Source organism: Haliotis rubra, unplaced genomic scaffold (genome assembly GCF_003918875.1).
Source record: "Haliotis rubra isolate DU_JTF1 unplaced genomic scaffold, ASM391887v1 Scf460, whole genome shotgun sequence".
NCBI lineage: Eukaryota > Metazoa > Mollusca > Gastropoda > Lepetellida > Haliotidae > Haliotis > Haliotis rubra.
Window position 1 is genome coordinate 383,516 of NW_025767147.1, and position 15,127 is coordinate 398,642.

General features: G+C 40.5%; 1 protein-coding gene across 3 annotated transcripts in view; it reads left to right on the forward strand.

Moving 5' to 3' along the window:
* Nucleotides 1-15,127, forward strand: part of LOC124290289 (high affinity cGMP-specific 3',5'-cyclic phosphodiesterase 9A-like) — a 109,494-nt gene that overhangs the window by 79,230 nt on the left and 15,137 nt on the right. The gene's annotated exons all lie outside the window — the stretch shown is intronic.

Genomic DNA, 15,127 nt, shown 5'->3' on the forward strand with positions numbered 1-15,127 from the left:
ATTTTGATAGAAGTATATAGAAGTAAAGGAATGAGAAGAATGGGGGATTATATTTCTGCATTGATGTTGCCAGGTACACTGACTTTCATCAATAGCAATCTTCCCGATAACTGTATCTCTCCTCTATCGAGTATTGTAATGAAACTCAGGTATCAGTTTCGCTGTGTAGATCTCCATTAATCACTGTGTGATTGTCTCGTGGGGGGTCACTCAAGTACAGATTGGATGGCAAGCTTAAATTCGTCCTTGGTGGAGTTATATATGTTTATTGTTGATGTGTAGGAAATTATTTTGACATCGATCTCTAGTTGATTAATCTTCTGATTTGGGATGATTTTTCAGTAGTGAATGATTCAGACATGAGAATTTTCTGCAGATCCGCCGATTTTCCGGGATTTTTTTTCATTTTGAACGATTTTGAGATCGATGTAAATCTGCAACTAAAGACCCCCAAGACCCCCGGCTAAATTTTCAGTGTTTTCTGTGCTTTGCCATTCTCATGTCTTATGAAATTGTTTTTGTATGAAGTATTTGTCAATCTGTATTATTAGGATCTGTAAAAATGGTGCCCGTGTAGGTGGACCAGTGAGTGATAGCCTGCCATTGAAGTATGATGATACACGATCATCCTGTTTGTACTTTGTGTGAAAGGGCTGCCACTGTGATAAAATGGATACAGTGTGTGCCAAGAGGGTGGAAGATCAGTGGCTCAGTCCCCTGGCCACATCACAGACACACCACAGACACACCACACATGTACCACACCGTTATGCCACACCATGCTAAACCACAAAGACATAACAGGGACAACTGTGGGGTTGAACTGAGGCTATGTTTCTAGTGCTGGTGATTTCATCTCAGTAAATCTGCTTCACCTTAAGCTTTACTCCATTTTTAATCCCTCACTCACTCACTCAGTCACTCACTGCTTTACCTTAGCTTTCCTCCATCTAAAATCCCTTGCTTGTTCCCTCCTTCCTTCACTCACTCACTTGGCCACTAACTCACTCATTCACTCACTTATGCACCAGGGGCGGTGGGGTAGCCTAATGGTTAAAGCGTTGACTCGTCACGCTGAAGACCCGGGTTCGAATCCCCACATGGGCACAATGTGTGAAGCCCATTTCTGGTGTCCCCCGCCGTGATGTTGCTGGAATATTGCTAAAAGCGGCTTAAAACCAAACTCACACACACACTTATGCACCAAAGCCCACTCACTCACTCACTTAACCACTCAACCAACCAACCACTCACCTACTCACACTATCACTCACCCACTCACTCACTTAACCACTCAACCAACCAATCACTCACCTACTCACCCATGTAAACCACTCACTCTATCACCCACTCACCCATCACTCACCCACTCACTCACCCATCCACCATCCACCCACTCACCCACCTACCCACCCAACCCACTCACTCACTTACTCACTCACTCGCCCACCCATCCACCCACCCACTCACTCACTCAGTCACCTAAAAAACTCACCCACCCACTCACTCACTCACTCACTCACCCAACCCACATTCACATGGCAACATGTATGGTAGGCAATGGAGCAACCATTATTTTACCCCGAACTCAGTGGGGCATAGGAGGTACAAGAGCATTGCACTAAGAATCTTTGAAAATGAATTTAATAAACAAATTCCCGTACAATTTTGTTGATGGAGCATCAAAATTGTGCAGACACTGAACCTGCTTGATTGATTAGAAAATTATGATAAAAGAATGGCCTAAAAAAAAAAAGAATCGTCTCTTTTTCAGGTGAGAGATAAATGTAATTTGTTTCCTGCAATTAATCAGTGAGGAGATTGATGGTAGTGTTTATGTGATTATTACTGATAGTGGCTGCTTTTCATCAGATATAATTACTGTTATTAGTTAACTGGCTCTTGCAGCATGGTCAGAAAAGCCATTAATTACAGCATGGGTGTGAAAGGTACAACATGAGATCATCTTTAAGCGCTGTTAATTCAATATATACCGCATCATACATAGTTATAACGACTTGTGAATTAGATGTGATGTTATCATTAAGTCATAACTCAGGCATGTGGTTGTGAGATAATTTGCTAATGGTGTCTTGGGGAATTCAATGCCGAAGAAAGTAACTTTTGTTTCTGTTGTCATATGATGTAAGGATGCAGTGTGAATCTAGTGATTATTGTAATTAGGCCAGACCAATGTTATTTCTTGTTTTACGGATCTGCCGGTCATATTTTTTCAAGAATAAGAAAAAAATAATAAAAATTCCCCGCTCAAAAATAAAATCCAAATGTACATGTGATATAAGTGAAATACTCTTGAAATCATTGTGAAGCTTAAACTCACTCAACTTCCTTTTAGTTGATACAAACAAACCGAAAGAGTTAACATGGAAACTCTTGTGGGTTTTTTCTTTGACTGGTGATTTTTTTATTTTTGCTTTTCCCTCCTGCCTTTAGGTTTTCTGAGGACAAAAACCTGTAAAACAAGAAATGAAATTGGTCAGGGCCCCGTTTCAAAAAGGTCTAGTAAGCCTAAGATCTCGTAACTTTTCTTGTAGCAGTCGTATATCCTGTGAGATATAACCCATGCTTGTCGTAAGAAGCAACTAACGGGATCGGGTGGACAGGCTCGCTGACTTGGTTGACACATGTCATCGGTGAGCATGTGAAATTTTGTACTAGTATTCCAGATAGAAGTGACATGTGCAGTGGATACTCTTTAAAATATACCCGTGAAGATTTGGGATAGAATGAACCTTCAGTAACCCATGCTTGTCGTAAGAAGCAACTAACGGGATCGGGTGGTCAGGCTCGCTGACTTGGTTGACACATGTCATCGGTTCCCAATTGCTCAGATCGATGCTCATACTGTTGATCACTGGGTTGTCTAGTCCAGACTCGATTATTTACAGACCGCCGCCATATAGCTGGAATATTGCTGAGTGCGGCGTAAAACTAAACTCACTCACTCACTCACTGAGTGTTGGACCTTGTTGGAGGATGAAGGTGATGTGTATTTTGCACTGTTGATGATGGGAATGATCCATTTGGGAGGTGTTGTACAGTTATTTGAAGTATTGCCCCTGTGGCATGCATAATATGGGTTCTTCTTGAACCCCATTTGAGATTCTGGATGGAATGGGTGCTCAGGACCTCATGCTTGTCTTCCTGTTAAACCTGGAATCACCAAGGGGAGACCAGCATGGGGTACAGGGTCACTGTTCCACCTAGAATCACCAAGGGGAGACCAGCATGGGGTACAGGGTCACTGTTCCACCTAGAATCACCAAGGGGAGACCACCATGGGGTACTGGATGGAATGGGTGCTCAGGACATCATGCTTGTATTCCTGTTAAACTTGGAATCACCAATGGGACACCAGCATGGGGCACAGGGTCACTGTTCCACCAAGAATCACCAATGGGAGACCAGCATGGGGTACTGGGTCTCTGTTCCACCTACAATCACCAAGGGGAGACCAACAAGGGGTACTGGGTCACTGTTCCACCAAGAATCACCAATGGGAGACCACCATGGGGTACTGGGTCTCTGTTCCACCTACAATCACCAATGGGAGACCAGCATGGGGTACTGGGTCACTGTTCCACCTAGAATCACCAATGGGAGACCACCATGGGGTACTGGGTCTCTGTTCCACCTACAATCACCAAGGGGAGACCAGCATGGGGTACTGGGTCACTGTTCCGCCTAGAATCACCAATGGGAGACCACCATGGGGTACAGGGTCTCTGTTCCACCTAGAATCACGAAGGGGAGACCAGCATGGGGTACAGGGTCTCTGTTCCACCTAGAATCACCAATGGGAGACCAGCATGGGGTACAGGGTCACTGTTCCACCTAGAATCACCAAGGGGAGACCAGCATGGGGTACAGGGTCTCTGTTCCACCTAGAATCACCAATGGGAGACCAGCATGGGGTACTGGGTCACTGTTCCACCTAGAATCACCAATGGGAGACCACCATGGGGTACTGGGTCTCTGTTCCACCTACAATCACCAAGGGAGACCAGCATGGGGTACTGGGTCACTGTTCCGCCTAGAATCACCAATGGGAGACCACCATGGGGTACAGGGTCTCTGTTCCACCTAGAATCACGAAGGGGAGACCAGCATGGGGTACAGGGTCTCTGTTCCACCTAGAATCACCAATGGGAGACCAGCATGGGGTACAGGGTCACTGTTCCACCTAGAATCACCAAGGGGAGACCAGCATGGGGTACTGGATCACTGTTCCACCTAGAATCACCAAGGGGAGACCAGCATGGGGTACAGGATCACTGTTCCACCTAGAATCACGAAGGGGAGACCAGCATGGGGTACAGGGTCTCTGTTCCACCTAGAATCACCAATGGGAGACCAGCATGGGGTACTGGGTCACTGTTCCACCTAGAATCACCAAGGGGAGACCAGCATGGGGTACAGGATCACTGTTCCACCTAGAATCACCAAGGGGAGACCAGCATGGGGTACTGGGTCACTGTTCCACCTATAATCACCAATGGGAGACCAGCATGGGGTACAGGGTCACTGTTCCACCTAGAATCACCAATGGGAGACCAGCATGGGGTACTGGGTCACTGTTCCACCTAGAATCACCAATGGGAGACATTTAGCACCTGTTCTTCTGAGAAGAATGTGGGTGGATAATCATTTTAATGATAGTCTTGAGAGCCAAACATTGTGTATCACCTGGTAATGAATCAATCACCAATTCAGACCCAGATCAATAAATTCCTGTCATTATCCACAGAAGAACTTTCTACTTTGATTAATGTAAGAGTTCAGAAAAAACAACAGCCCAACAAATAATATTATATTTATTTTGTCATTATGTTTGAAGAGGTTATATGTTGAAGTCACGTTAACTTGAACATCATTTATGATGTAATATTTGTTGTGAGCAACTGCGGAATCTATCCCAGATAGAGTGAGAACCGACGCCTGCTCATTAAGCCGAGGAATGTCCAGGAGCAGTGTGTGCCAAGACTCATCATACCTGGATAGAATTGATCGATCTTACATCAGCCAGTCTGGACTGATTACTTACATCCCGGAGATGATATTGCTGACATCTTAAAATAACATTCACTCAGACGGCTGTAAAAGAGTGTGATGGTTAGTCTGGGTTAATGGATGGGTGGGCTGAGGAGGTTGGTCGTTGCTTGAGGAGGTTGGTTATTGCTTTTCAGAGTTCATCATTGCTCGTGGAAGTTCATCATTGCTCGTGGAAGTTCATCATTGCTCGTGGAAGTTCATCATTGCTTGTGTAGGTTGATCACTTCCCACAGATGTTGGTCATTGTACGTTGAGGCTGGATATTATGCTCTAATGTCAGCCATTGCATTGTGAGATTGAACATTACGTGCAAGGTTGATAATGGCCCATTAAGGTTCGTTGTTGTAGTTGAAGTTTGTCATTGCTTCTTGAGATTTATCATTGCACTTGAAGTTTATCCTTGCACCGAGGTTAATCATTCTACTTGAATTGATCATTGAATGTTGAGGTTGGTCATTGCACTTGAAGTTTATTGTTGACATGTAGGATGATCATTCTCTTGAATGTGAACTTGGAGGTTGATCTTTTGCACTTAAAGTTCTTGCTGCACATGGAAGATGATCAATGCAAGTGAAGTTTATCATTCCACATTGAGGACGATCATTGCTCTTGAAGTTTATCATTCCACATTGAGGACGATCATTGCTCTTGAAGTTTATTGTTGAACCTTGGAGGTTGATCTTTGCAGTTAAAGTTTCTTGCTGCACAAGGACGTTGATCATTGCTCTTGAAGTTAATCCTTACACAAGTAGGATGATCATTGCATGTGACATTTATCATTGCACGTGAAGTTTATCATTGCACAAGTAGGGTGACCATTGCTCTTGAAGTTTATCATTGAACTTGGAGGTTGATCATTTCACTTTTCTGCACAAGGAGGTTGATAATTTCTTTTGAAGTTAATCATTGCACATGGAGGATTATCACTGCACTTGAAGCTTATCATTGCACATGGAATTTGATCATTGCACTTGAAGTTTATCATTGCACATTGAGGGTGATCATTGTTCTTGAAGTTTATTGTTGAACCTTGGAGGTTGATCTTTGCAGTTAAGGTTTCTTGCTGCACAAGGAGGTTGATCGTTGCTCTTGAAGTTAATCCTTGCACAAGTAGGATGATCACTGCATGTGAAGTTTATCATTGCACGTGAAGTTTATCATTGCACAAGTAGGGTGACCATTGCTCTTGAAGTTTATCATTGAACTTGGAGGTTGATCATTGCACTTGAAGTTTCTTTCTGCACAAGGAGGTTGATAATTTCTTTTGAAGTTTGGAATTTGATCATTGCACTTGAAGTTTATCATTGCACATTGAGGGTGATCATTGCTCTTGAAGTTTCTTGCTGCACATGGAAAATGATCACTCAACATTAGATATGGATGTAATTCATTGAACATTTTGAGTTGCAAGATTTGATTTGTCAGCATTGTGGTGAATGCTTCTACATCTATCAAATCTTTTCCAATAGCCATTAAAGTTCTTCCTTTGACCATTTTCCCTGTCTATCACAAACATCAAGTTATTGATGTGTTGCAAGACATGTTCCTCTGGGGCCTGGCGGCATATGTTTCTACATTCCTCCCAGACAACTTGGTGACATCTACACCAGCTTTTAGTGTCAGTATCCCAGTCACAAAGACATCATCGGTATTGATGTACTTTGCATCTTCTGAGGAATCTAATATTTTGGCCACTACGTCGGTGGTAACAAAGTACCCAAACCCTAGGCATGACTTCGGCCATCTGTAAAATGGATACACATGTTCTGGAACATATACACGTGCTCTTGGGTTGCGAGACGGAATTGATAATGACTCTAATTGGTAACACTGAAAAAGATTTTTAGTTGACTTTTCTTTCAGGTAGTCGACTATTTTGTAAATATTCACCAATGTGTCATCATCAATTTTCAGGATGAAGTCAGCATCATGACAGTGTGTATTGATCCAGTGATAGGCCATAATGTGTTTGTAGGTTAGATTTCTGTAAGAATCTATAAAGTTACCTTGTACAATGTCCTGAAAAAGTCCTGATTCTGTTTCTATAGATTCCTGTTTTGTAGAATTAAGTGTCAGTCCAAGCATGAAAACAATCCTTATTGATTTACTGTCAATTCTTTTGATGGAGCCCAAGGTTTTTCGGATTTCCTGCCGATGTTCAATGTGATCTGGCGCTGAATGAACAAAACCAACAAGAAACGGACTTCCTTCACAGGTCCCAGGATCCAAGTTCAATGAAAATTCATGTAAATTCAAAAATACGTCTTTGGGTGAACTCGGAGACAGGGATATAAATGTTTTTATTCTTTTATTAAGTTGATCAGAATCTGCTTCAGTGCTTATGAAATGACTTAGGGTCTTAAGAATCAGCTTTGACTCTTCCAAACTGCTGAGATCTGCAAATTCTTGCTTTGAGTCATGGGCTCGTGCCAGCTCTTCCTGAACAAATGCTTCTATTTCGTTCTTAAATTCAATTTGAGTTTTTCCAGGTGATGAGGTTATGTTCATTCTTGATAAACGGTTTATCATTTTTTCAAGCTTGTTTGTAGCTGTAGGCTGGGTTGGATGTGATTGTTTCCAACAGCTAACTGGCCCCGCATTAACTCTAGCTAAGGTTGTGTTTGATCTTGAAGTTGCTGGTTGGTCTGAAGTTTCTTTGAAGAGCATACTGTGGCTGGCCAGATATGGAAGTCTTATCATATACACTTGAATAAGAATTACACCAAGACTTCCTATGACAAGAAATGCCCACAGAGTGATTAGTGTTTCAAGTCCTGGTAAAACATTTTTTCTAACATGTCTCATTGTTCCTTTGGTTGTAGCTCTGCAACAAAGACATCACAATGTTTAGAAATGCTATAGGTTTTTCAATGGTGTACATGGTTAGTTATTGAGAATAAAAGTTTGTGTTTTTCCCACCTTTTATAAGCAGTATTCTAAGAATATGGTGGAGACACCAGAAATGGTTTCATGGGTTGTACCCATGGTGGAATTGAACCCTGGGCAAGGAAAACTTTGATCATCAGGTAAACACTAGTCAAACCCTGAGTCAACAAGGGGCGGTGGGGCAGCCTCATGGTTAAAGTGTTTGCTCGTCATGCCGAAAACCTAGGTTCGATTCCCCACATGGGTACAATGTGTCAAGCCCATTTCTGGTGTCCCCCGTCGTGATATTGCTCGAAAATTGATAAAAGCGGCGTAAAACCAATCTCAATCACTAACTAACTGAGTCAAAAAAACTGTTTTCTAATCCCAATCAAATGATGCTGAAGGTGCTGCTGTTGGAAGTAGTATTTCAAACAGTATTTCACCCACAACACGATTCAGGCAAAAAAAACATAACAAGCAATAGATTCAGAGGAAAACATTCAACAAGGTTTTCTTCCAACTAGTTCCGACCACTTCATGACAAGTATCCAGGTTATCTTGGTCCAGTTCCACGTTCAGCATCTGGTTTAGTTTTCACCGTGGTATTCACCTCATCAATATTAGATACAATAACAAACTCTTGTGAATACAGCATTTGTGGGGAGAGTCGGTGGCAGCATGTGATATGGCATGATAGCGCTGGGTGAGACAGCATGATAGCGCTCTGTGATACGGCATGATAAATGAAAATGTAGCACACAACATATGTGTGGTGTCTTGTTCCTCAATTTATTCCTGAAATTTTCATGTCAGGTTTTGGAACGTTTTTTCGTAGTCATGTCTGAAGGCATTTTTTATTAAAAGATCATGAATTTATTTTGATTTTGGACCACCCAAGTAAAGTTTCGGTTTGTAGAAAGCCAAAGTAAATTTTAATTAAACTGAATTGAAATGTGATTTATTCATGCATTTATACAGAATTTCACCATGGCTCCCATCATTTTGATTGGTCTGCCACTTTTATCAAGTCTATTTCAGAAAAAATCATGTTAAAGATTTTAGGATGTCATCACCACATGTTTTTCTCCCCAATATGGCTGGTAATGAATGCTTTGACTAAATACATTTTAAAAACACCATAGGTGGTTTCTTCTGTTGTAGAAAAAAGTGACATTTTTTAACAGAAAACCTGACAAACATTGACAAAAGGAATTCCTGTAATTTTTGTAACTAATTGTGAACAAACAAAATATTTTTGCTCATTCAAGACTATTGAGAATGCTGTGGTCGTAAAGGTTCAAGTAAATTACATATGCAGATTGGATAATTCTTTAGCATCAATAAGTTGTATGTGAAAGTAGTATTCAATAAGTAATAATTGTACAACGTCCTACCTCCTGTCCATGGAATGTCTTTCTTTGGTAGCTTGTTAACCTACATCTGGAGACTCTTGGTTCTGGCACCAGCTGTCTCCCAGCAGTCAATTTCACTGTGATGTTATCTACAGTCTAATACATTTCATCTGATATTGACGACAACACATCAGCTGTATTCCTTGATGAAGAAGTGAACTTTATTAAGGCCAGACCAATTTTATTTCTTGTTTTACGGATTTTTGTCCTCAGAAAACCTAAAAGCAGGAGGGAAAAAAAATAAAAATAAAAATCACCAGTCACAGTAATATTTCTTTTAAATACTAAAAGTGTTTTACTTTTGGCAATTTATGGGGCAAAAAACAATCACAAATTTTTGTTGTTGTAAGTTTACATATTTGGCCAATAAATATGTGAGGATTTTATTTTTTGAGCCTGGAAAATTAATTTATATTTTCTTCTTATTCTTGAAAAAATACGACCGAAGGATCCGTAAAACAAGAAATCAAAGTGGTCTGGCCTAAGTTGAAGTTATTTTTAGACTCGTCCCACATGCCTTTGTTATGACGCGGATCGTGATCAAATCAAATATTTCGGCTAAATGATCACGGTATAGACTGCACGGTATTACCGGTATACCGGTATACTGCAATGTGCTTTTCAAACGATACGTATTGTAATATTTTTTCTGAGAACTGGTATATTGGGTAATTAACATATATGGAGCTTTTGTGATTATCTTTGTGGTTTAAAACAACAGATGTTTTCCTTTGTTATTCAATGACAAAACGGAAAGCTGTAAAACTATAAATTTATGAAAAATGAAAACAGAATCCCTGACTATGCAACCTTGGTGCATAGAGACTGCTGTTATTGCTGAACCATAAAATATATTAGGGACATAAAAATTTTAGGGACTCATTAGACCAGACCAATTTTATTTCTTGTTTTTCGGATTTTTGTCCGGCAGGAGGGAAAAAAATAAAAAATAACAATCACTCGTCAAAATAATTTTCCTTTTAAATACTAAAAGTATTTTATTTTTGGCAATTTATGAAGTTTATATGGGGCAAAAAACAATTAAAAAATGGGGTTTTTTTTAGTTTAAAACATGAGGTTTTATTTTTTGAGCGTGGAAAATTCATTTTTATTTTTTTCCTTATTCTTGAATAAATACGACCGGCGGATCCGTAAAACAAGAAATAAAATTGGTCTGGCCCAATGTAGAATATTGGATCAACATGTACAATAACTGTCACCTACTGTCAAACACCTAAGTTCAGAATATATAAATCAATACGTATCGAAATACACGTACCTGAATCGCAATATATTGCAATACAATTCATTTGCCAATACACAGCCCTAGGTATCGAGCAATATGTAATACATGGAATGCAGTTTGTACAAATATAAATTTCTCTCAGTTATTCAGCTTGTACTTTGTGGAGTGAGTGAATTTAGTTTTATGCCGATTTTCGCAATATTCCAGGAAGATCACTACGGGAGACGCCAGAAAATGGCTTCACACATTGTACCCATGTGGGGAATCGAATCCAGATCTTCATCATAATGAGTGGGTTGGTAGTGTCCCATTTTTGACAGCGTCTTGGTCACTGATTCGTTAAGGTGTGAAGTTTCGCTGTCAAAACTGGGATAACTAGCTATACCAATTGAGGGTAATTTTGTAAATGCAATCACCTGAGAGAAGTACGGAACAAGTAACATTCTTGAACACTAATACAATAATCAACTGAGAGAAAGGACGCGAGAAGCAGCATAATCCGTTGAGATGTTGGAATGCAATACTAGTATTTAAAAAAGGTTATGTCATGAGCAGGATGGGAGAAGTAGCTTTACCTGGTGAATTACTTGCAAAGTATATATACCCACATATGCATCACATTTTCTCATGAGTGAATGCTTGAACCACTAGCTATGGGCTACCCACCTGCCCGCATGTACTCTGTAGCTGTACTTTATGACTGCCTGACTGACTGAGTTTGGTTTTACGCCGCTTTTAGCAATATTCCAGCAACATCACGGCAGGGGACACCAGAAATGAGCTTCACACATTGAACCCATGTGGGGATTCAACTCGGGTCTTCGGCGTGACGAGCCAATGCTTTAACCACAAGGCTACCCCACCGCCCTGTACTTTATGAAGTCTATTGTTCAGTCTGATTCTCATATTTGTTGATTTCATTGAAGGGGTTAACGTCTAGAACCTGCATCACCTCAGGCCATCCTTCCACGTGAAGCTGACATGCTCAAAGCAGCATTACACACAACTCACTCCGCCCTGTTCAGTTTAAGGCTGTATTGCTAGTTTTTGAAATATTATTTAATTTTTTGACTTGCCAATTTTTTTTCAATTTTGTCTGAAATTATTGATCGTCAGAGTGCATGGGTAGCCTGGAATGTCCAAAGAAGTGCAGATCGATCGCTGTGTAGAGTTTTCTTCCTTACATGTGGCAGTTACCTAACATGCTTATATACCTTTGGGATTTTGCTTTAATCATTGTGATTTATATTCTACAAATTATGGGGATTATCGTACATTAATGAACTATAACAGAAACAATATTTATAATTCATTTGTTCAAACACTGCTTTGCATTTTGTAGTTTACTCCTTGCACTGCATGTAAACAACGTGTAGATTAGCATGGTATCCAATTTGGTTTGGTATTGTAGGGAGCTTGTAATTTAGGTTACACTTAATACCATATTATTTTCGGAATTCTGTCGAATAACTGATGGGTGAGCATGTGAAATTTTGTACTAGTATTCCAGATAGAAGTGACATGTGCAGTGGATACTCTTTAAAATATACCCGTGAAGATACGGGATAGAATGAACCTTCAGTAACCCATGCTTGTCGTAAGAGGCGACTAACGGGATCGGGTGGTCAGGCTCGCTGACTTGGTTGACATATGTCATCGGTTCCCAATTGCGCAGGTCGATGTTCATGCTGTTGATCACTGGATTGTCTGGTCCAGACTCGATTATTTACAGACTGCTGCCATATAGCTGGAATATTGCTCAGTGTGGCGTAAAACTAAACTCACTCACTCACTTTTGAAAATAGCATTGATGTCCTTGTATTGATGGAGAGCGATAACAATTTGAAACAACATACAAACTACGCTGGGTAGCTAAGGTTATTACTGTCACTACCGTAAAATTACTGAAAGTTACTCCTTTATTGAGATATCACTGGTAGGGTATTACTTGGGTAGACACATGCCAATGATGGTTGGTTAAGAGCTTGATTTCCCCTGATAATGCAGAGCTGTATAGCTAAGGTCATTTCTGTCATTACCGTAAAATTACAGGATGTTACTCCATTAAAATATTACTGATCGGGTATTACTAGGGTAGACACCTGCAAGTGCTTGTGGGCTGAAATCCCGGTTTCCATGATAATGTATCAATGTGTGTCATCACCATACCTAAGCACGTGCTTACGGTGCATATCTCTCAGATCACAAATCAACTGAAGTTAAGCAACGTTGAGCGCAGAGAGTCCTTGGATGGTGATCGTGTTTGGCAGCCTGACTCCTGAGAGTTTCTAGGACTTCAGTTCTGCCCCACAACGAAACACATGTGACACATGTGGTCTCACCTTTGGCAAGTGAGTTTGTTCAAAATTGCCTCTGTTCACCCAGCAGAAAAATGGGTACCCGGTGGGATAAGTCATGTGACTATAACCTTCTAGCGCCTCACAGGCAGCTTGGGTTACCCCGGGGTAATAATAATCAGATTGTAACAAATTTGTAGCGCTTTGAGCATGCACTAGTGCATTGAGTTTAGCGCTCTACAAATACACTGTATTATAATTATAATGAAAAGTTGTAAACATCCGAGACCTGTGTGACATTATGCCGACAAATTGTGACAACTGACACAAAGTGGTATTGAAGTAGACTCACAGTATGTGATGATACAGATCATAGCCGCCATTAGTGTATTGTTCCAGCCTGTGAATGTATGGCCATAAAAACCATGTGCTTCTAAGTATATTGTTATTGTATGCTGATAGAAAGGAAATCAGCGGGATTAATATTGAAGTGGGTTTACTCCACGGAGATGGCAAAACAAACACTCGCGCTATAACCTGACATATCAGTGCAGATGTATTGCACTCTATGTGAGATAAAGTGCGCTGTGTTTGGGTTAAAATAATATGCCTAAGTGCCTTTAAGTGGCATTTATATTCTCCTAAGGCCACAATGAATATTGTTTTTATTTACATCCTTTTCAGAAATAAAGGCAGCTGATATTTTGGTTATTATATTTTTATATTTGTCATCTTTTTCATTTTTATAATAAAATATCAATGGTATATCTGTACATTATTTGTTGATATACATCGTTCATAAAAACACTGATGTATGGGTGAACTATCGTGTTGTGTATTGATAGTTCACCCATAGAAACAAGGCAACAAATTTGCAGATTTTCTTCTTCTTTGGGTGCTGGGGCACCTTGCCCCTCAAACATTTTCTCTGAGGAGCTCTGGTACTCTGAGGGATTTGTGTTTGGTAGTGAGGTAGATATTTGGTAGTAAGGTGGATGATTGACAGTGAGGTAGATATTTGGTAGTAAGGTGGATGATTGGTAGTGAGGTAGATATTTGGTAGTGAGGTAGAGAGGTAGATATTTGGTAGTGAGGTGGATGTTTGTAGTGAGGTGGATGTTTGACAGTGAGGTAGATATTTGGTAGTGAGGTAGATATTTGGTAGTGAGACTATGTTTGGTTGTGAGACTATGTTTAGTAGTGAGGTAGATATTTGGTAGTAAGGTAGATATTTGGTAGTGAGACTATGTTTGGTAGTGAGGTAGATATTGGTAGTAAGGTGGATGTTTGGCAGTGAGGTAGATGTTCGGTAGTGATCAGTTACATCATATTGTGCAATAGTGAAATATTGGTCTTTCTCTTCCTCTCAAGCTTCATTGATGCAGCAGAAATCAAATACGTTTCTTAAACTGGGCACCAAGGTCTGGACATTATTAGTTGGTCCCACAGGGGCTTGTAATGCTAAAAACTGCCATCAAGGTATATACTGTCACTGACGGGGTTTTAGTACTATATAAAAGGAAAGGGATGTAACGAGGTCAACACACCAAGTTTGTTTCAGGGCGAATTCAACAATGCTCACTGTATTTATCCCATTTAAAGTATGCGCACATTTCAAGCCAATAGATTTACCTTCACAATGAGACATACAGCACAAAAATCGAAGCAGTACTTTGGGAGCTGGGGTCTTTGGAAGCTCGAAAAATCGTGATTTCTCAATTCCGAGCCAAAATCCGTGCTCAGAATTTGTAGCGGTAACTCACCCATTTTTTTTGTTTATTTCACAGTATACACATACAACATTCACCAAAACATGTTGAACTGATGGCGCCCGTCAGCGTGCTTAGTAAGTCGCCATTCTTTCAGAGACACTTACACCTCACTGTCATAATGAGTTTACGTACATTTATTCATTGCGAACAGAATTGTGTCGTGCCTGTTTGCCATTGACGACCTTGGCCTTAACCTGCCCCGCACTTAATAGGGCAAGGGAGCTCATTGGCTAAAAATAAATATGTCCCATCAAATCGCTGACTCTTTTCGTTACATCCCTTTCCTTTCATATGGTACTAAGACCCCGTTAGTGACAGTATATACCTTGATGGCACTTTCTAGCGTTACAAGCCCCTGTGGTTGGTCCAGTATAAACTAGACCTCTTAATAATATCAGCTGTTTCAGACCCCTCAGTTTTACAGGCTGATTCTCAGAAGTCGACTCTGAGATTGACTCT